The sequence below is a fragment of the Tursiops truncatus genome, chromosome 15 (assembly GCF_011762595.2).
Source record: "Tursiops truncatus isolate mTurTru1 chromosome 15, mTurTru1.mat.Y, whole genome shotgun sequence".
Classification (NCBI taxonomy): Eukaryota; Metazoa; Chordata; class Mammalia; order Artiodactyla; family Delphinidae; genus Tursiops; species Tursiops truncatus.
Window position 1 is genome coordinate 35,542,932 of NC_047048.1, and position 20,057 is coordinate 35,562,988.

Here is a 20,057-nt window from a genome sequence, read left to right on the forward strand (position 1 = left end):
TTTTTTCTCCCCTTCCCTCCTCGGCCTTTCCACACCCGATTCTTTCTTGGGCAGTCATGCAGGGACAACTGCAGTTTGGGAGTTACCGTTTGTTTTATAAGAACTGGCTCATATACAGCTTTCATAGCGGGATCTTCCAAGTCAACCGGGATAGACTGAACGTTCTTTTCTGAGGTTGAACACTATTAATGAAGCAAAATGTATTCCATGGTCATTTCCCTCTGCCTTTTATTTATTGTTTACCAAACTGCTGCAATAAAACTTCCTACATCGGTAGTTTTGTCTGTTACAGAAGTGGAATTAGAGGATCAAAGAGGTGTGTATACCAGACTGCTTTCCAAAACACAGGGTGAAACCACACATTTTTTCCATTAAGATGTATGGGTACACAGTCTTTCTCCTTCCCGTCTTCTCGAAGTAAACATCTGTAAATTTAACTCACATTCCCTTATGGTCAGTGGCGTATCTTCGAATTTTATAAAGACCCATTTTCCTCTGTGTCTGTAACCCAAAACTCGCCCCTCCACCTAAAGATAGAGTGCTTCCTCATACTACCCCAGGTGGGACTCGAACCCACAGCCCCTGGCTTAGGAAGCCAGTGCCTTAGCCATTAGGCCACTGGGGTGGCTGCTGAAAGTTTTCCTGAGAATGTGAGAAGAAGGAATAATTCGTCAGCACTGGCTAGCAAATGCTCCAGGAATTGGCTTGAGTACTCAAAATTTGGCTGAATCCCTGCAACGTCCCAACCTCTATCCAAGTCTCCAGGAGCGCAGTCGTGAACAAAACAGAAACTGCCGATCCTGGCGGAGCTCCTGTGCAGACCGCGCACTCGCCGCCCGCCGCGCTCTCCTGCCTTTTTGTGGCTCCTCCAGCGCTGGCCCCGCCAAGTCTGGCTTGTCGGGTTCCTCCAGGAGTCCCAAGCTCCGGAACGCCCTGGATTCTCCTCCGGATGACAGATTCAGCGAGCAGTGAGGGATCCTGGCTGGATCAGTGGTGTGTTGGGTCGGACCACCGACTGCAGTGTGTGTGATAAATGTTCGGTCCTCCCGGGCCCCGGCTGGACAGAAGACCCGGGAGAGCTAAGGGCTGGAGGAAGATGGTGCGGGACCAACACCGTGTGCAAGGGGAGGAGACCCCTCCACATCCTCCGAGGCTCACCCGCAGGCGGAAGTCAGAGCCTCTTCCGCAGCCTCCTGCGCAGGGCGCTGTCACTCAGGGCTTGGCCTACGTACAGGAGACTGGGGGCGCGCGGAATGTTCTACACCGGACGTCGCTCTTCCAGGCCCAGAGCCAGAACAAACCCCTCCCCATGGAGCTATACAAAGACGAAGTCCCGGGTATCTGGACACACCCCTGCAATTTTCCTCGCAACTCACCCTTCTTTATTCACTAAGGCTTGTAATTTATCCAAATGTAAAAGCCCTCTTCCCAGGAGAGCTCCCGGTACCTCAGAGACTCCTCTCGCCACCTCCCCACCCCAAATGTATCTTTTATCTTTGGAGCAACAAGATTGTCTAACGCACAGTCCATTTTCGAATTTCCTCCAATAACATCCTTTATGGCTTAAAAAAAAAAAAAAAAATCCAGGACAGAATCAGAGAACACACTTTGATTCAGTCTTCTAATCTCCTTTGTCTGGCTGGTCCTGGCAGTCTGGCCACAGGCCCGGATGAAGCGGCGGGAGGGCTGCTGGAGCCGCCACCCCCAAGACTGCACAGGAACCAATTTGGAGGAACGCGGCCTTCACTGAGAGGAGCTAGGACGCTGTAGACGCGGCCCCCTTGCTCCGGGGATGTGCTTCGTCTTCTGGGTGCGCGAGGTCTCGGCACAGGCTCTCCTCTTAAATCGATTGCATTCTAGCAGAAGGCGGGAGGAGGAGCAGACCCCGGGCAACACGCTTTCCAGAAGCAGTTGGCGGCCCGTTGGGACGGGACGGGTGTGTTTCTGTACATACTCATCTTTGAGGGTGACAGATTCAAGGAGGAATCTGCCTTGGTCTAGGAGCGGTCGCGTTTGCCGGTATTGGCAAGTGTCCTTGGTTCGACCGCAGCTTTGGGACTCCAGCATCCCTCTGGTTTTCCACATCCGTTTAAACTGGGCCCGGAATTTCTTTACTTTCCCCAAAACAAGCTCTTCACTGCTTTGAGGTTTGTTTGTTTTTAATATCCAACATTTTCAGTTGTTTTTAGCGAGAGGATTGGTCCCCAAAACCCTGCACATTCGTGTTACTGGAAACCTCAACTCTGCTGGAGTATTTTTCTTTGTAATTTCCTTCAAGCTGTTAATAATTTTTTAACCAATAAATTAAAGTTTAAAAAAATGTTTTTATTTTATTTATTTTTGGTCGCGTTGGGTCTTCGTTGCTGCGCGCGGGCTTACTCTAGTTGCCTCGGGCAAGGGCTACTCTTCTTTGCGGTGTTCGGGCTTCTCATTGCGGTGGCTTCTCTTGTTGCGGAGCACGGGATCTAGGCGCGCGGGCTTCAGTAGTTGTGGCACACAGCTTAGTTGCTCCCCGGCATGTCGGATCTTCCCGGACCAGGGATCGAACCCGTGTGCACTGAATTGGCAGGCGGATTCTTAACCACTGCACTACCAGGGAAGTCCAGTTCCGCCCCCACCCCGCCCCCTCACCCAGGAAATCTAATTCAAGAGTCAGCCTTGGAGTTCTGCGGTAGACTCTGGAAGAAAGAGATTTGGCCTGAGGGGTGACCCCGGCCCACGGTTGCCCCAAAAGCGGGGAACCTTCGCCCTTTACGGAAAGCAGCTCCCTGGGATTGGAATTCCTTAAGGGTCAAAGTCAAACCCCACTGGGACCCCCAGCCGCCAAAAAAGGGGACTATCACAGCCTGACGTCCAGAGCGGGGCACAGGATACCTGTCTTGATGGCGTGGACCCCAGGACTACGCCGCTCGGACTCCAGGAACCCTTTCCCGATCTGGGACAGCGGGACCAGGGCAGACCTGGGAGCGCCCAGGTGAGGGGTAACAAGGAAATAGAGAGAAGAGGAGGAGGAAGAAAAGAGAATAAAGAAAGGGGAGGAAGGCCTGGGGCGCCGTCTCTAAGTGCCTCATCCATCCTCCCAGCTGGGTAGTCACGGTGGATACGTTACTGGACACTTAGCGGGGATGTTTGAGTCTCACTGGAGTAATTGCTGGACTTGAACCCTGAAAGCTATGTGACTTTGGGAGACTGTTGCCTCTCATGGATTTTCTCCCCTACCGGCATTAACCTAATCGAAGCCCAAGGCGCAGCGCCCTGAACCGGGATGTCCGCACCACTGGACCCCCGCCAATACTCCTACTAAAATTTTAAAAGCACCTGGAGACACATTGAGGCTTTGAAATATTTTCTCTAATTCTCTCTTGCAGTGTTGGGTTCGACGCCCAAGGTTTGGGGCCTCAGGTAGTTCCCAAATCTCTACAGAGGAACTGTTTTCGTGTAAAAAGAAGTGAGCATATCCGGGATTTGAACACAGGACCTTTCACACGTGAGGCAGGAACCATACCCCTAAACCAACGAGCCACACAAAGCACACCCTTTGGCTCTCTTCTAAGACTTCTTGGCGTCCCGGATGTGGAACAGGGAGGCCAGTGAAGTGGTGTGGGGAGGAGGTTCCAACTTCAGACCCGCCGGGAAGTGTTGAGCTCAAAGACCAGTGAGCGAGGCAAGGACCCCAGAGCTCCCCATGCCCACAAAGAGGGGAGCGGCCCCTGCACCCTACCCCCTGACCCAAATCTGGTGGATCCAGCGGATCCCACAGGCCCGGAAGGGCCAGCGATCCGTGCGTCCCCGCCCGGCTCTTATGTCACTTAGCAAACACTCCTTGCAGCCGGGAGCGCGCTTGTGGCCGCGCTGGGGTAAAAGCCAGCAAGGAACTCCGGGTCCGGCAGGGCAGCGTTGAGTGCCTTTTTTTTTTTTTTTTTTTTTTAATCATTTAAATTTTATTTTATTTATTTTTTATACAGCAGGTTCTTATTAGTTATCTATTTTATACATATTAGTGTATATATGTCAATCCCAATCTCCGAATTCATCCTACCCCTGGCCACTTTCCCCCCTTGGTGTCCATACGTTTGTTCTCTACATCTGTGTCTCTATTTCTGCCCTGCGTTGAGTGCCTTTTGACGGCAGGTCACAGGAACGCCTTGCTTGGAAAAGCCACTCCCCCAGGTGTGGTATCCTGGTTACTAGTCACTACCTGCTGAGTTTCTCAGGACTCCAAACAAAAGGTCCAAACTAGAAAAAGAGCTCGCCCAACGTGGGGCTCGAACCCACGACCCTGAGATTAAGAGTCTCATGCTCTACCGACTGAGCTAGCCGGGCACCCGGGAACTGCTGCTATCGTTGTACATGTTGATGGGGAGTAGCGCGAAGGTGATGGAATCTAGAATAGTTAATGACTTAGACGAGGGCACCAGGGGCGGGTCAGCGGCCAAAGCTTCCTGGGCTTCACAGGAGGTTCCCCGCCACAGGTTCCACTCCCCACCGACGCTCCCTGCTGCAACAAGGGTGCTTCTAGTCCAGGACTTCCCTCACCACCCAGTAGCTAGGGAACCCGGTCTGGCCCCTATGCCCACCCGGCCCACCTGACGTCGGGTGTAGGGAGAAGCAGCTGGGCGTAGGTGGATGGAGGGAGCGGCGCCAAGGGTGAAAACCTAGGGCGAGATGTACCACAGTTAGTTTAACGATTGACCCCTTGAGGGACCTCTGGATTATTTCCAGTTTTTTGGGCTGTTACAAGTACAACAGCTATAAACACTCGTGTACAGGTTTTTGTGTGAACATAGTCTTCATTTTTCTGAGATAAATACCCAAATTGCTGGGTCATATGGTAGTTACATGTTTAGGTGGGTTTTTTTGGCTGCGTTGGGTATTCGTTACTGCGCACGGGCTTTCTCTAGTTGCGGAGAGCGGGGGCTACTCTTCGTTGCGGTGCGTGGCTTCTTACTGCGGTGGCTTCTTTTGTTGCGGAGCACAGGCTCTAGGCACGCAGGCTTCAGTAGTTGTGGCACGCGGGCTTAGTAGTTGTGGCGCATAGGCTTAGTTGCTCCGCGGCATGTGGGATCTTCCCGGACCAGGGTTCACACCTATGTCCCTTGCATTGGCAGGCAGATTCTTAACCACTGCGCCACCAGGGAAGCCCCACATGTGTGGTGACCCACTGTCTCCAATAAAATGTTCAATAGAAGTAAAGAGTGTCAGCATCCTTGTTGCATTTCTAACCTCAAAGAGAATGTTTTCAAGGTTTCACCACAAATATGAAATTTGCTGCGGTATTTTGTAGATAATTTGAGAAGTTATGGGTATTTCCTTCTTTGACTAATTTACTAAGAATTTTAAAACTCATGAATGAAAGTTGGATTGTATCAGATACTTTCCCCTGAATTTATTGAATACATTTACCAATTTTCTCATGTCAAATCAACCTTGCATTCCCTAGGATAAATTCAGCTTGGCTGTGACATATTATTCTTTTTACCTCTCGTAAGATTTTGTTGGCTAATATTTTAAGATTTTATGTTTATTTTCATGAGCAAGATTATGTGCTTTTAAATGTCTTTTTCGTGCTGTCCATGGTTAGTTTGTTATCAGAATAGCGCTAGCCTCATAAAATGTGTTCAGAGGTTCCCTCTTCTATGCAACATTTTGTGTGGGACTAAAATTTTATTTCTTCAATGTTTGTTAGCATGCTCCACTGATGCCAAGAATTTTCGTTGGAGGGGTCAAGAATTTTCGTTGGAGGGTAATACTTGACTATTGATTCACTTTATTAGTTTTAAGATCATTTACCTTTTTATTCCAGTTTGATTCCATTAAGGCATGTTTTATATTTCAAAAAATTATATATTTATTTCTAAATTTTTACAAAGTTGTTTAGAATATGCTTTTATTATCTTCTTAAATTATGCAATAAGTGTAAAGTCATTCCTTGATATAGGTTATGTGTGTCTTCTGTCATTATTTCTTAACCAGCTTTTGCAGAGTTTTATCAATAACATTAGCTTTTTCCAATACCTGCCTTCCAAGATTTGTCATTAATCTCTGTTGTATGCCTGTTTTCAACTTCATTACGTTCATCTCTTCATCATTTCTTCCCTTGTTCTAATTTATCTGAGTTTATTTTTGCTGTACTTTTTCTAACTTCTTGTCATTAGGTTTCAACCTGTCTTCTCTATTACACACATCTAAGGCTATCAATTTCCCTCTAACTACTGCTTTATCCATGTCTTAAAGGTTTTGGTATGTAGTATTTTTATCATCATTTATTTCTAAGTATTTTCTAAATCCCATTGTAATTTCTTCCTTAACCTATGGAATATTTAGAAGTGTATTGCTTAATTTGTAATCATGTGAGATATTTTAGGGGTTTTTTGTTTTTGTATTATTTTGACCTATTTTTAGTTTACCATTTCTCTCATCTTTTTAAACCAACTGTTAATACATCTATTGAGTTTTGTTTCATTTTTTGCATACTTTTAATTTTAGAAAAATTTAGTCCTGTTTCATTCTTCTAAAGCATTTTACAGAGCTCCTGTTCTCAAATATATTTTCATTATTGTCTTCCATGTCTTTATACATGGTAGAGATAGTTGCATTATAGTCTGTGTCTGATAATCTTAGCATCTGAAATCTTTCCAGTTTTATTTCCATTGTCTATTGTTCATTGGTTGTTGCTCATGGTGCCTTGTTTCCTTGCTATTTTTCATTGTGAGTAGCCCATTTTCCTTGTGTGGGGAATCCTGTGAGATCTAGAATAAAAGTGTATTTCTCTACAGAAAATTGTTTACTACTTACCAGTCATGGGTCACTTTAAACTAAATTTTCTACTTGATTTCCCCCCACCCCAGTTGGTCCTCAAGTTCCCAGCATTGGATTATTCATGATCCTTGGTTCAAGGCACACAAACTCACCATCCCAAACAAAAAGGAAGACCCTCTGCCACCCATTTCTCTGCTTCCTCCTCTCCAGCGTAACCATCCTTAACGTTCTATGAGAGGCAAATTCTCTTGGCACCCCATGGCACTCTTCTTTCCAGCACAAGCTGAAGGCATCGGCCAGCAAGCACTTGAGACCCCACGGTGGGGCAGGGGGGACTTTTCCTGGGCCAGTGTGCCCAGGGAAGTGGGAAAGGCTGGAGGAGTTAACCTCCCTCCCGATTTCCTCTCACTCCCCAGTACTTTGAGGAAAGGTACCTTCCCACTGAGCAACTGTTTTGTAGGAATTTGGAGCCTGGAGCCATCCCCACCTCAGGGTTCTGCACAACAGACGTCCACCTCTGTAGAGTTCTTGAACATGTTTTTTTAGGCTTACTCACAGGTCTGAGATATTCTCTGATAGTGGTAGGTGTGTGTTGGCCTGAATCCGTTGCTTGACGTTATTGAGCTGGCAGGACATGGGGTGGGGGTGTAACCACGTGGGATAATAGCCTTAGACCAACAACACACCCACTATTGTTCTTCAGATGCTTAGATTTTGAACTTTCCCGTGATAGCAGGTCCTGGTGCTTGGTGTCTGGGCTCCTGGTGTCCACTTCTTGCGCCTCGCAAAGGCGACCCCCTGAGCTGCAGAACAGAGCAGAGGGGACACGGCTCCTGGCGGGCGCTGGGGTCCAGGGCCACGGTACTCCTACTGACCTCGGGCAGGGAAGGAGGAGAGATGCAGCAGGCCACGCCAGGTAGAACAACTGGATTTGGGGTGGGGGCAGGCTCGGGACGCCGGCTGCAAACACCAGCAACACATCGTTTCTCCCCAGGCTAATGCCTCGTCCTCCTGACCGGGCAGTGTGGGCCCAGGCTTGACGTTTCAGAGGCCTCCAGCTGGTGAAGACGGGGCTCCTGATGCACAGAGGAAGGAAAGACCTCTCCAGTCTTCGGTGCCTCGAACCTGGACTGACAGAAGTAGCTTGTTGTGAGACTCGTGGAGATGCTTTGGCTACTGGTCCTCAATGAAATTTTCTAAACCACAGTGGGTGGCATTGAGTGGGGCTGAGACACACAACTGGGGAAAAAGTAGGGCTCGTGCGGAACTTGAACGCAGAATCTGTCGCACCCTAAGCAAGAACCATACCCCTAGACCAACGAGCCACTCGACCTGCATTCTTTGGCTCTCCCCTATGACGCTGTGACACCCCGGGGGTGGGACCGACAAGGCCAATGAAATGGCTCGAAGAAGAGATTCCAATTTCAGACCCACCGGGAAGTGTAGAGTTCCAGGACCCATGGGCAGGGAGAAAACCCAGCGCTCCCTGTGCCGACAAAGTAGGCAGCAGATCTTGCGCTCTCCCCAATGCGGTGGTCCCCGCCGCCTCTCCTCCGCGCTCGGACGACAAAGAGCCCCCGGCCAGGAAGGGCGGCAGGCCTTAAGTCCCCGCGCCGCTCTTCGGTTCCTTTGCTGGCCTCCTCTCAGCCGCGAGCGCGCTGGGGACCCGCGAGGCCAAAGCCGGAGAGGAGCTCCTGGCCGCGCGGGGCAGCCGGACTGCTCAAGAGCCGGCGGGGGCGCGCGAAGGGTCCTTGGGCCGCGATCGCCGGGACGCTCGCTTTGTAAAAAGTCGAACCGCCAAGTATTGGCACCCAGTAATTGCTCACCAAACCCCTGCGGAGTGCACGGAGGAAACGGCCACCACCGCCTCTACCTCCCCTCGCTGCTCCCGCTTCTACCGGCTCCGCTCCCAGCTCCCGCCACGGTGAGATCAAAACCAAGAAAGCGAGCACGTGGGGCCTCCAACCTGAGAGGCTGACTTTGAGAGTCGCTTTGTTCTACCGACTGAATCAGCCGGCCAGCTACGGTCCTGGCCTCGGATGTCCTAGGATGGCCTGGTTGGGGGGGGGGGGGGGCTTGGCCCCCTAGAGGGATGCGGGTTAGCTCACCAACCAGACCCCACACCTGGGCGGGTCACGATGCCCCTCCCAGCTCACCAAGGGGAGAAGGAGGAGGTTCCTCCGGTCCTGTTGGGCAGCAAGAGGACGCTGCCCTCAGAACAGCGAGAGCCGCGTCCAGGAGTCGGGGGTCGGGTTCTGGGGCACGCTCTGCAGTTGATATGTCCTTCCCAGATGTTCAACCATTCCCCCACCCCTCTGGATACGTCCTTCCCAGATGTTCAACCATTCCCCCACCCCTCTGGATACGTGGCGCCATTTCTTCGCTCTCTCATCTGGGAAGCCCCGGGGCCGAGCGCAGGACCCAACACTGAAGTTCTGCCCACGGAAGCCCGGGAGTCTGTCTCTCTCTCTCTCCCTCCCTCTCCCCACCACTAAAACGCAACTTTAAGTAAGAGTAGGGCTCACCTGCGACTTGAGCAGCGACCATCCCGAGCCATAAGACGTGTACCCCTAGAGCAACCAATAATGCACTTTCCTTTGCTGTTTGCCGGAGTCATCTCCTTTGCGCTCCGATCCCACTCTCAGAGGAAGCCGTCTGCATCTCCCTGACGCCTCCACTGGTCGATCTTCCGTCTTCCGCTGAAAACGCTGAAAGGAAAAAGAAAAAGAAAGGGCGCTGCTGGGATTTGAACTGGGGAAACGAGTAGGGCTCGTCCGGGATTTGAACCCGGGACCTCTCGCACCCAAAGCGAGAATCATACCCCTAGACCAACGAGCCGCCACATCAGTCTTTTTCTTTTCTCTCTCAGCCCTTCTACAAGTGACTTATGTGAAGCTCGCCCCGATAGCTCAGTTGTTAGCTTGCGCACCTGTGAATCCGACTCAGTGGGTTCGCGGGTTCGCAGCCGCTGTCAGATCTGCTCCAAGTGCGGCGGGAGCCAGAGGAAGACCGCGCAGCTGCGCCTCTCCGTTCTCGGGAGGCCCCTGAAACCACGGCTTTCCTATTACACATGGAGGCAGGAGACTCGCAGCCCTGTTCCAGGGTGAACAGCTCGCCCGCAAGCGGCCCCACTCGCGGGTATCTACTCCTGGGCCTCGTCAGGGAGGGAGGCAAAACAGACACTGGAACTACTGAACAGCCCTATATTCCTCTACTTGATCGACACCTACCTGATAGACACCTGGATCAAATTCTCCCTCAACGGAGCAGTGTCTCTGAGCGAGAGGAGGAGGAGGTTAGGTGGAATGGTTCATTGGTCCAGGGGTATGATTCTCGATTAGGTACAAGAGGGTCAAATTCCTGGAGAAGCCCAGGTTTTCACTTTCTTGTATTTTAATTGGGGACAGTTTTTCCCGAGGAGGAAAACCCTTGTCAGCCTTAAAGAGCATTGGTTCTTGCCTTGTCCTGAGAGTCTAGAAGCTGCCATGAGAGGCCCCACCCTCTACAAAGGAGCAGACAACTCCGAGGGCAGGACCCAGCCCGGATTCCTCCGGTGAGCAGGAATTTCTGTGTTTCAGCTCACTGTGCCTCTAACAGGGCACATTTTAGTCGGGAGTGGACAGCCGGGAGCAGAAAACCAACCCACGTGGGACCGGAATCCACAATAGGCGCCAAAAAGCCCGCCCAACGTGGGGCTCGAACCCACGACCCTGAGATTAAGAGTCTCATGCTCTACCAACTGAGCTAGCCGGGCAACTGTGACCAGTTGACTATGGCCAAGTTTTCAAACTTGACTGGCTGTGGACCATTCCCAAATGACTGGATGGGGCAAGTCCCGCGGTCAGCGGGGACATGGATCCCCTCAGGGCATTCTGTGGGTCTAGACTGCCTGGAATCCTCGGCGTCTACAGGCCAGGAGCAGCTGTGCCGGGTTGGGGGTGAGGCGCCTCACTGACCAACGGACGGACGAACGGCCGGCGGCTCAGCAGCCGCCGGAAGCCCTGCGGCGTGGACAAAACTCAGGGCTGACGCGCCCGAGCTGATCCCGGGACTCGTGGCCCCACGGTCCGAAAATGACAAGGGGCCCACATAGATGCTGTTGCTGAATATCTAGGTTAAAGTCGCGTCTTGGCTCAGGAAGATGTCAGGGTCTGTTCCAGATCATGGACGTTTTCAGCTGCACGCATTGCCCTCAACCCCAACCCCAAAAGTTAGTCTGAGATCCTGGATGGCACCGGTCGCTGAGTTGAATCCGGTCTTTCTCTGGGCCTTGACACCGCCTGAGGCCCACCTGTTGAGGCCAGGGTCCCTGCACCATCCTGAGGCCAGGGGAGGTGGGTGCGCCAGCTTGAGGTGGCTCCAGGGATGTGGGAACCCAGCCTCTTCCTCAGAGCGACGGAAAGCAGGCCTGACCCGTGGATTCCTCCTGCCCTTGAAATATTTTGCTGAACCCTGACTCTGAGTCCAGCTGGATCACCTGATGGGAGCAAGCCCTTAGGATCCAGAGCTAGGGGTTGCCAATCTAGGACAAGACTGTTCAGGTTCCTGCCCAAAGGGTTGGGGAGGAGTGTGAGGTGGGGAAGCAAGAGGGGCCCCGGGAACTGGGAGGGGCCTCAGGGAGGAAACCTGGGCTTCCACCAGCCCAGAGTTGCCCTGCTCAGGGAGGTGGCTGGGGTGGCCTGGGGTGGCCTGGGGTGGGCAGACAGGCCGGAAACTCAGGCAGGAGTCTTGAGGCACTGTTCTAAATGCTTTACCAAAAAATTAAGTAACTTAAGATCCCAACCAAATCTTTGAGACATGAGCTGCTACTATCCCCACTTTACAGATGGGTAAACTGAGGACCTTGAGAGCCCAGGCTTGGTGGGTCCAGATCTGTGAAGTTCAGATGAGGAATAGAGGAGCTTGGTCCTGCAACCCTCCTTCAACCCTAAAGGAACTGCCCAGGATTTGTGTCCTTGACCTTCCACACTTATGGGGAGGCTCAAGACCCCAGACCACAAGCCACTTGGCCGTGGAGATTTCCCAGTTCAGGATCTCTCCAGGAAGCACAGAATTCTCCTGAAACTGAGGTTCAGGGATGGAGTCTGTGCACGGAAGTATGGATGCATGGGTCAGGGACATGGGTCAGCCCACAGTATCCCAAAGTGAGACCTGGACAACGAGGGGAGAGGGCAGGGCTCCGGCTCCAGAAACCCCTCTCTTCACTTTCTCCTGTCTCAACCCCTTTGCTCTCCATCATAACGTAAGGCACCTAGAATCAGGGCCCACCATTCCATCCACACCACAAAAGTGTCCTGAGTGCAAGGGAAGGGCTTGTCCAGGATTTGAATCCAGGGCTTCTCACTCCTAAAGCTAGACATATACCCCTAGAAATCCATCAAGGTCAGTTACTTCCCCTGCCTCTCTTCCTTCCTTGGAAGTGGTGTTGCTCCCTGTTAGGTGGGGACTGTATTGTCCATTCTTCTGACAACCATTGGCTGAGCCAGGCCTTGAGCTGAGGCTGGGGATACACTGAGTACCAACTTGCCCACAGAACCAGTGACGGTAGGACTGTGAATGGCAACAGGGTCTCCTGGATGCTGGGAGGAATCCCTGGAGAGAAGCATCTCAGGGCTGGGGCAGGGAAGGTGGGTGCAGCAGGTGTGGGGCTGCCTGCATTTGAGAGGGGAGGGTAGAAATTGGCCCCTAAAATAAGAGAGAATCTGGCCCCTGATGCTGGGGTCAGGTTTTATTTTAAACATGTCTATTCCTTATTCCTATACTATCCTCTCTGTCACCTGGGCTCCCAGCCTCCTCTGTCCACCCGTGCAGGGGCCAGGGTGTTGCACAGGGCTCCCCAGGGGGGCCCAGCTCTCTCCTGTGGGTCTGAACAGAGCATGTCTGGAAAAGGCCAGGAGGCCACATCTTGGGGTGTCCTATGGGTTATTTTATTTTGTGGATTCCAGGTTGTTCTGGTCTCCACAATGAGATAGTAATATTTACTCATGCTGGGAGTCCAAGAGTATCTGGGTGCAGGCCTCAGTTAAACCCAAAAGTCCAGAGCCGTAAAAGACAGGTCCAAGGTGTGGTACAGACCACATCCCTGAGATAAGAGCCTCAGTTCAGCAACCCACCCTGCATCCACAGTGGCAGCAGCCTTAGGGGGGTAAGGGGGTGTTTTAAGAGGAAGGCAGAGCCTGGTGCCCTGGAGGCAGGTAGACCAGGGAGGGTCCTCAGCTCCTTCCACCTAATTCCCATGCCTTGGGAGCCTCCAGAGACCAGGATACAGGTGTGGGTCCCTACCAGGCTTCAGGCTCTGGCCCAGGGTGGTCGGGAGGAGCAGACTGGTTGAGTTCCTTGGGCTCTGGGGTCAGGGCTGCTCTGAGGCCCTTTGCTTGCAGAGACAGAGGCAGCAGTGGAGGAGGCTGAGGGTGGTTTGAAATCCAAGCCTGTTCCTCTGCTAGGAGCAGGAGTGTGACCACAGATCCTCAGTCAAAGGGCAATGGGATGTTAGGACCCTGCCTCCTGGATGGGTGTCCCCGTCGACCTGGCCTCTTTTCCTCCCGATCCCCAGGTTTGGATGCTTTCCCCTCCAGCACCCTCACTTGGAGCATTCCCTGCGGTAAGACAACCCTACCACCCACCCATAGAGAGGAGTAGAAGGTGAGTCTCCTTTAGTGTGAAGATGTAGGGGGCCCTATCGACCCACACAAGCCAACTCAAGGGTATGAGTGAGGCAGGGAGACCCCAGGCAGTAGAGGAGCAGATGCAAGTAGAGCAGTAGAGGGCAGTGCAAGTGCAGGTGGGGCCCAGGTGACTGGCTGCTCCTACCCTTTTTCTTCCCATCCTTTAAGTCCCACAGGCGAGTACAGGCGCCAAGTCCTGGAGCTCAGACTCCCACTCGTGGCCCAAGTTCCAGCGCCACAGAGGCATGTCGGGGTCCCATCCCTGGACAGTGGCCCACTCACCGGAGCCTCCGCCGCAGACAAACCGGGTCCCCTTTGTCGCGCGCTCCGGTGGGGTGGTTTGAGGTCTGAGGTTGCTGAGTCCACAGTCTGGATGCCCGGAATCCGAGGAGCTGCGACCTCCTCTCTCTTCCTGAGCATGATCCCGGGGCCAGGTCCTGGGTCTGAGCCTCAAGGGCGTCGTTGTGGGACAAGGTGCCACGCCGGTCCGAGGACGAGTGCAGAGGTTCCGAGCTCTCCCCGCACCCCCACCTCGGTCCTTGTCCACAAGTCCCAGTGTCCTTCCCAACAGGGTCCCGCGGTCCCCCCTTGCCTCGCCTCCAGGTGAGACGAGCGGAGGGTGAGGGACACTTACTCCAGCTGGAAAAATCCGAAGCGACCGCCTCCCCTGTGCTGGGCACTAAAAAGGGGAGACCTGGTGAAGCTCCTCCTCCTGGAGGGGGCTTCGGAGCCTTCCCGGTTTGCCCCACCTGAAACAGACAGGGTCTGAAAACTCCCCCAAGGCTAGCACCATACCCTTAAACCAAAAAGCCAGAACGAAGATGCGGGCTCTCGGTACTCGGTCACCCTGGCTCCCCCATCTGGGGCAGAGGCGGGATTCTCCGCTCCAGGGGAGGGAACCTGGGGGAAGTTTCGGTCCCGATACCTCCAAAGGGAGGGTGAAGTTAGGCTCGGTGTTCTGGGGTCCGGGGTCCAGTCCCGGAGATGCACACGCAGGGCGGCTTCCACCAACGGCCCGGCTCCCTCCTCCATCCCCACCAGGCGCGGCGGGGACTTGAGCGGCCGATGAGCTGGGGAGGCCCCAGGACCCAACGGGGCCGGGCCCGGGGGTGTCCAAGATGGGCCCTAAATAAAGCAACCAGCACAGCAAAATGCTGGAACAGACATCGGGCGCCGGAAGAGTGGAAGGGGGCGGGTCCTGGACGGGAAGCCAGCTACCAGGTAGTGCGCCCCGGTGGCCTAATGGAGAAGGCACTGGCCTCCTAAGCCAGGGATTGTGGGTTCGAGTCCCACCCGGGGTATTCACTCACAATTTTGGCATTGCTATGCTGGGGTGGCTTCTGTTGGCAAAAACTGTTGTCAGCCACATCTCTGAGAGCTGCACCTTCTAGGACCCCCGAGGTTAGGGGACGGGTGTTTCTTTACACCCTTGAAGGTGAGGAAAGAAGGGAGCTGGGGCCACCTGGGGCTGAACCCACTGAGGCTAGCTGGGGGGTGAGGGGCATCTCACAGAGGTGCAATATCTTTAAAGTTCTGATATGTATTTTTAAACTATCTATCTAGAATGTTTACATTTAAAAATCAATGTACATCTTATAGACTAAGAAACGACCATATGATCACCTCAATACATGCAGTAAAGGCATTTGATAACTCCAACCTCCATTCCTGATTTTAAAAAAACTCTCAGCAAACTGATGTTGAGGGGTAGGAGAGAGAGCGAGGAGCTATGAGAAAACTTTTGAGGATGATGAATATGTTCATTATCTTGACTGTAGTGACGGTTTGGGTGTACACAAATGTCAAAACATATAAAATTGTGCACTTTAAATGTATACAATTTATTATATATCAAAACTTTAAAAAATTGAAGTATAATTGATGTACAATATTATATAAGTTACAGGTGTACAATATAGTGATTCACAATTTTAATGCCGCAGAGCAACTAAGCCCGTGGGCCACAACTACTGAGCCTGCGCTCTAGAGCCCACGAGCCGCAACTACTGAGCCAGCACACCTAGAGCCCATGCTCCACAACAAGAGAAGCCACCGCAATGAGAAGCCCGCGCACCACAACATAGAGTAGCCCCCGACTAGCTGCAACTAGAGAAAGCCTACGTGCAGCAACGAAGACCCAAAAATAAATTTAAAAAAAATTTTAAAGGTTATACTCCATTCATAGTTACTATAAAAATTGGCTATATTCCCTGTGATGTACAATATAGCCTTGTGGCTTATTTTGTACATAATAGTTTCTACCTACTAACTCCTTGCAGTTGTGATGCCCCTCCCCCCTGCCCTCTCCCCACGGGTAATCACTAGTTTGTTCTCTATATCTGTGAGTCTGAATAAAACTTTTTTTAATGACCACAAAATTATTTGACACTCTTTCCACTGAGAAGAGTGTCTCTTCTCCCTGAGCCTCAGTGGGCTGTGACTTCTTCATACAATAATGTATGGCAGAAGTTACACTGTAGAACCTCCAAGGTTGAATCATGAAGGGGGATGCAACTTCCATCTTGTTCAGTAGAACACATACATGGGGTTCCATGTTGCCAGGTAAGAAATTCAATTAGCCTGAATCTTCCATGCTGTGAGAAAGCCCAAGCCACATGGAGAGGTCATGTGCAGATATTCCATTCCACAGCACCAGCTGAGCTCAGTCTTTGATTCATCTCAGTTCATATGACAGCTGTGTTGTTAAAGGAGCCTCCAGATGTTTCTAGACTTCAAGTCTTTGCAGCGAGGCCCCAAATTTAACAGACACAAGTTATACCTGCTCTTCCCTGTTGAATTCCTGACCCACAGAATCAATGAGCATAATAAAATATTGCTTTATGCCACTACATTTGAGAGTGTTACATAGCAATAATAACTGACAAATAATAACTATTAAACTAAAAGATGGCAAACATATTTAATGGAAGAATTTTGAAAGCTTCTCACTATGAATTCTGGAACAAAACAAGAAGGCCTCCTATCACATTTCAATTTAACATCTTATTAGAGGTCTTAGTGCAATCAGGCAAGAAAAGTAGTTAAAAGGTATAAGTAAGGATTGGAAATAATTAAACAATACTGCCATGATTCACAAAGGACATGCCTGAATAGGTAGAAAATCCTACAGATTAAAAATAATAAAAAAAAATGAGTTTTGTAATGTAACTGAATCTAAGATTAATATACAAAAATGTATTTTTATGTAACTGCAAAACATAGAAAATTATATTCAAAGTGATATAATTTACAATAGCATCCACAAAATCAAATACCTAGCAAAAATTCTAATGAAAGATGCGCCAGACCTATTTCAGAAAAATATAAAACACTATTATGATCAATTAAAGAAGACCTTGATAAATGAAGAGATACATCATGTTCATGAGTTGAAAGACATTATTGTAATGATATCAAATCACCCCCAACTGACCTACAGAATCAATGTTAGACCAATCAAAATCCCAATCACTATTTTTGTATAAATTGACAAGCTGATTCTAACACTTATATGAAAGTGCAAATGACCAACAATAACAAAAACAAATTTCGGAGATTTACACTCCTGAATACCAAGATTTATTATGAACCGAAGTTATTTTGGTCACAAGGGTAAACAGATCATGGAACAAAGCAGCGCAGTATTAGAATCACACGTACTCAGATTCTTGATTTGTGAAAGTTTGCATTACAAAGCAGTGGGGGAAAGGACAATCTTTTAAATAAATTGTTCTGAACCAAAACTGTCCCCCTTTAACAGATGGTGAAATTACGGCCTACAGGGCTAAATGTCTTGAGTCCAGAGCCTGGGTTGGGAGGAATGCGACTCCCCCCTCCCCCCGCTACAGGGTCTAAAACAGAAGGGAATGTTTTTACAACTACGGATTCGGTCAGCATTTGGACCTGGGACCTCTGTCCCCAATAACAAAAGTCATGTCTCTAGCCCAGCGCAGTCCATTGTTGAAGGCCACAAAAACGAGCCACATCTATCATTTAAACTCATCTAGCAGCAGATCTTTTTTTTTTTTTTTTTTTTTTTTTTTTGCAGTACGCGGGCCTCTCGCCGTTGCGGCCTCTCCCGTTGCGGAGCACAGGCTCCGGATGCGCAGGCTCAGCGGCCACGGCCCACGGGCCCAGCCGCTCCGCGGCACGTGGGATCCTCCCGGACCGGGGCATGAACCCGTGTCCCCTGCATCGACAGGCGGACTCCCAACCACCAGCAGATCTTTTTTTAAGTCTTTAAGTTTAATTTAATTTTATTTCTTTGGCCTCACCACACAGCTTGCAGGATCTTAATTCTCGGATCAGGGATCGAACCAGGGGCTCCGGCATTGAGAGCGCGGAGTCCTAACCACTGGACTGCCAGGGAATTCCCACAGATTTAAAAAATACAAGTAAAAAGGTAAAATTAAGTGTAATGTATTTTAATTAACCCAATATATCCAAAGTATCATTTCAACACATATTCAGACTTCTTACTTTTTTTGAACAAAGCCTTCAAAAGCCAATGCGTATTTTTACACTTAAAGCAGCAATCTCAGTCGGACCAGCCGGAGGAAACCAGTGTCCAGCCGGGGAAGAGCTGCCCTGATCGAAGAACACAACGAAGCTGCTTTTGGGGACTGGGGAGTTCAAGGGCTGCCTGGACCTCTGCGGTTAGGTTCCCCGGGCTGGGGAGGAGGGGAGGGACGCGGGGGCGCGGGGGCCCGGGTCAGCAGGGGTGGGCCTGGAGCAGAGCGCAATACGCATGGCCGGATGAGTCTCTAGGCTCGGTCTCTCATCCCCGAGCTTTAAAACAGTGAAAAATCGGGACACACAACTTGAGCTCGTCCGGGATTTGAACCCGGGACCTCTCGCACCCGAAGCGAGAATCATACCCCTAGACCAACGAGCCTCCCTAGTGAATTATCTTCCAGTGCTTCCTTCACAACTATTCCCATCGCCCCGCGACTAGGGTTTATCCCGAAGTGGACTGGGAGGAGCACTGGAATCACAGCGGGGAGATCCAGGAAACCCAGACCGGCAGGGGCAGAAAGAAGGGTCCGCTAAGCCCGGACAGGGCCGAGGAGATTGATTCCTGGACCACAACAGGGGATAGATTCTTGCCCCAGGGGAGTGAAGAGCAGAAATGTGGGGGTGGGGGAAGGGCGGGGACGGGAGGCTTGGGTGACCCGGAGAGCACCTTACTCTCCAGGGGAACCCGAGCCTCAGGCTGACAGCCGTGGGGCTGTGGATTGTGGCTGGGGAGCAGGCAGGAGGCAGGGGACCAGCATCAAGTAGGCCCTGGTCCTACGGTGGGGCCCCTGCCCTAGAATCTCTAGGGGAGGAAGAACAGGGGGGAAGGAGGGGAAGGTTCCGCTTTTTGCGCCGGGCTCCAGGGCTGCCAGCCTGCGGCTGGGAGAAGAGAGCTCCGATGATAGAGGATTCTGGCTCTCCCTGTTGATCCCCAAAGTGCCGCAGGGTGGACGACGACCACCTTGGGAGCCTCCTGTGGCTCGGGCAAATCCTTTCCGCAGGAAAAGTAAGGCAGAGTGTGGTAAACAGTGGCTGGCTCGTTTGAATAATTCAGTGGGTTTTAGGGTGTAGGGGCTGTCCCTAGGGGTCTAATATCTGGCCCTGGGTGATTTGGGGAAGGGGAAATATTGGCCTGGTGTGTGAAAGTTAGATAAGGAGTTGGGTCAGGGTGTGGACTGGAAATTGGTTGGTTTGCAAACTGTCTACTTTCTCTAGAATTAGCTGACCCTGGGGTTGGCAGTCTCTTCCTAGCCAGCAGGCCCCTCCAAGAGGTCAAACAATCATTAAAAAAAAAAAAGACCACACAGGTGTCTTCACCCACTTCACCCTGTCTATCCTTCCTTCACCAAGCAAAGGTCCCATGCCTTCTCCGGAGCTCCACGATGGTCTGTAACCCTAGCTCAGGCAATGGTGTGTCAAGGTCCTGGAATTTGTCCAAGGGTCTTGTGATTGGTCTGGCTAGGATTCCGTGAATGCTTGCTTTACAGGAGAGAATCTGAACTCCCTCACTCCAGCTTGGCAAAAGTTGGGCCCAGCGTGGGGCTTGAACCCACAACCCTAAGATTAAGAGTCTCATGCTCTACCGACTGAGCTAGCCAAGCAAGGACAAGAACAATCTTTGACGCCCAGCTTCTCAGAGTTCCAAAGGCAGGTCCTGCAAAAAATGGCAAAGGTGCAGCCGCCCCCGGAGTCGACCTTCTGGAGGCCGGACACAGTCCTTGACTGGGACTCTGGACATCCAAACCCGGCACCACGCCCCCACCCTGCCCCCCATTCTCAGCCAGCTGTCAGCAGACAGGGAATCTTTCACCTGGTGTTAAAGTGGAATTTTTGGCGTGGGGCCATTAGCCACAGCCCTGGGTCGGGGTCATTCAGGGTGGTCCTTGGGGGGTGAGGATGGGGGCAAGGAACAGCCTCTCTCGAGGATCAGGGGAGCCTGGGTTGACACTCCCTCTGCTTGCATAAACCCAGATCCTAACTCAGTACTGAGCTCCTGCCTATTTATGGCTCCAATTCTTTTAAAATGACCCAGAGAATCAGCCCCCTCCCACTCCTCTGCGGATCTATGTGCAGGGCCACAGAGAGGCCCATGAAGTCCCAGAGGGGAGGGCTCGTTGG

At 51.4% G+C, this 20,057-nt stretch overlaps 7 non-coding genes across 7 annotated transcripts; 1 reads left to right on the forward strand and 6 right to left on the reverse strand.

The window, feature by feature from the left end:
- Positions 1-552: 552 nt before the first annotated feature.
- Positions 553-625, reverse strand: TRNAR-CCU (transfer RNA arginine (anticodon CCU)). Its single transcript has one exon. It is a non-coding gene; the product is annotated as a tRNA-Arg (tRNA).
- A 3,625-nt stretch (positions 626-4,250) lies between these two features.
- TRNAK-CUU (transfer RNA lysine (anticodon CUU)) lies at positions 4,251-4,323 on the reverse strand. The gene has a single exon. It is a non-coding gene; the product is annotated as a tRNA-Lys (tRNA).
- A 5,202-nt stretch (positions 4,324-9,525) lies between these two features.
- On the reverse strand, positions 9,526-9,597 carry TRNAP-UGG (transfer RNA proline (anticodon UGG)). Its single transcript has one exon. It is a non-coding gene; the product is annotated as a tRNA-Pro (tRNA).
- An 843-nt stretch (positions 9,598-10,440) lies between these two features.
- On the reverse strand, positions 10,441-10,513 carry TRNAK-CUU (transfer RNA lysine (anticodon CUU)). The gene has a single exon. It is a non-coding gene; the product is annotated as a tRNA-Lys (tRNA).
- A 4,139-nt stretch (positions 10,514-14,652) lies between these two features.
- On the forward strand, positions 14,653-14,725 carry TRNAR-CCU (transfer RNA arginine (anticodon CCU)). The gene has a single exon. It is a non-coding gene; the product is annotated as a tRNA-Arg (tRNA).
- Positions 14,726-18,245: 3,520 nt separating this feature from the next.
- Positions 18,246-18,318, reverse strand: TRNAP-CGG (transfer RNA proline (anticodon CGG)). Its single transcript has one exon. It is a non-coding gene; the product is annotated as a tRNA-Pro (tRNA).
- A 1,149-nt stretch (positions 18,319-19,467) lies between these two features.
- TRNAK-CUU (transfer RNA lysine (anticodon CUU)) lies at positions 19,468-19,540 on the reverse strand. Its single transcript has one exon. It is a non-coding gene; the product is annotated as a tRNA-Lys (tRNA).
- Between the last annotated feature and the right edge of the window lie 517 nt (positions 19,541-20,057).